The sequence below is a fragment of the Octopus bimaculoides genome, chromosome 3 (genome assembly GCF_001194135.2).
Source record: "Octopus bimaculoides isolate UCB-OBI-ISO-001 chromosome 3, ASM119413v2, whole genome shotgun sequence".
NCBI lineage: Eukaryota > Metazoa > Mollusca > Cephalopoda > Octopoda > Octopodidae > Octopus > Octopus bimaculoides.
Window position 1 is genome coordinate 165,683,691 of NC_068983.1, and position 1,982 is coordinate 165,685,672.

The window sequence follows — 1,982 nt, forward strand, 5'->3', positions numbered from 1 at the left end:
TATATATATATATATATATATATATATATATATATATTTATATATATACATATATATACATATGCATATATATGCATATATATACATATATATATATGCATATATAGATATACATTTATAGATATACATATATATATATATATATATATATATACACAGGCAGTTCAGAATTATCGTCTTAGGCTCGATAACAACATCAAACTGTATCAATAGGATATTCTTCGCCCAGTCGTTGTGAAAACGTCTAAGCTTCGTTTCAAGTAATCTCCACTGTGTTCACGACCAAATACTTTTTATTCGACTTTCACTGACTCAGTCTACCTATTTCTAATAGGTGCCATGAGGTAATGGTGTAATCAAAAACAGTGGAAACAGTGGCAGACGTCACAGTCGTAAATCGATAAATGGTTTTATATTTCATTTCGTAAAGAGTTCAAATGTTCCCTCAAGTTAAAGAAGGTCCTCGATACAATACTTGTTGGGGGAGCTTTCAAGTAGGGCAACAGCGGCCCACTGTGTCACCTGTCAATGGATCTGTCACGATGAACTGTATCCGTTTCTGTCTCATCCGCTGTCAATACAATAATCCCTTCTCCTCTGAACTATGCAAAAATACGTTAATCCTATTCAAAGCCATTCCTATTCTATCTTGCTTTTGTAACACTTCATCTAATCCTTCATTCTCCAGAATTGCCATTCTGTGAAACCTCCCTGGCCACGTCTTCTCAACAGGAATTCCCCCTACAGGCGTTCCCATCTGTATCGACCTCACCGAGCTGGGGCAATCTACAGCGCCCTTAAACATTGTCCTTTCACCAATTGTTACATATACGACAAGCTTCTTTCAGTTTCCGTCAACTAAATCCACTCACAAGGCTTTGGTTGGCCCGAGGATATTATAGAAGACACTTGCCCAAAAGTGCCACGCAGTGGGACTGAACCCGGAACCGTGTGGTTGGGAAGCAAACTTCTTACCAGAGAGCCACGCCTGCGCCCATTTCATTAATAATAACGAAATCCTCACAGTACCCACACCATTGAATAACAAGCGTTTCAAATGTAAGCCCAAAGGGTAGCAATTTTGACGGGAAGGGAGCAGTCTGACTTGTACTTTATTTAACGACCCTGGACGGGATGAACGCTAAAACTGACTGCGGCGGAATTTGAAGTCAGAACATGAAGAGCCAGAAGAAATACTGTAAAACATTTTGTCCGACGCTCTAACGACTCTAACGACTCCACCGCCCTTTTCCATGGAATAATAAATTTTAATTAGTTATTCGTGATTAATATATATTTCTGATGTTTGTAAAACTTGTATTTAGCTGAGAATTAAATTTATTAAGTTGATTAATAAAAAGCTGTTATTAGAAACGTATCGATAAGTTGCTTTTTTTTTTTTGCCTCTTTTAAAGAAATTTATTTTAAATTTGTGGAATTCATTGGAATAAATTGCGTTTTTAAAACAAAACAAAAAATATAAATATATACCATTGTGCACACATACAAGTGAGGAGATGTTCTTCACCTTTTATTATAACTATTTATTATTATCATTATTATTATTATTATTATTATTATTATTATTATTATTATTGATATTGTTGATATTATTATTATTATTATTATTATTATTATTATTGTTGATATTGTTGATACTGTGATGTTGGTTTTGTTGTTGTTGTTATCGTATTCTTCATGCTTCATATTTTTTTTTTTTCAAAAAAACTTGATTGCAGTTTTTTAATATAAGACACTAGTGAGATGAATTTTTCTTTAAAGAGAGAGAGAAGACGAAAGAAATAAAAGACAAATGTGAGAAGATCTCAGGCGGCGTCGACGACGGTGGCGGTGGCAGCGGTGTGACTGGGATTGGTGGAGGTGGTGGCGTCAGAAAGAGCAGAATCTCGGGTTCCAAATGTTCCCCTCAACAAATGGTCGGCGCTGCTTTTTTCATTTACATTTGTTTATATATCTATCTA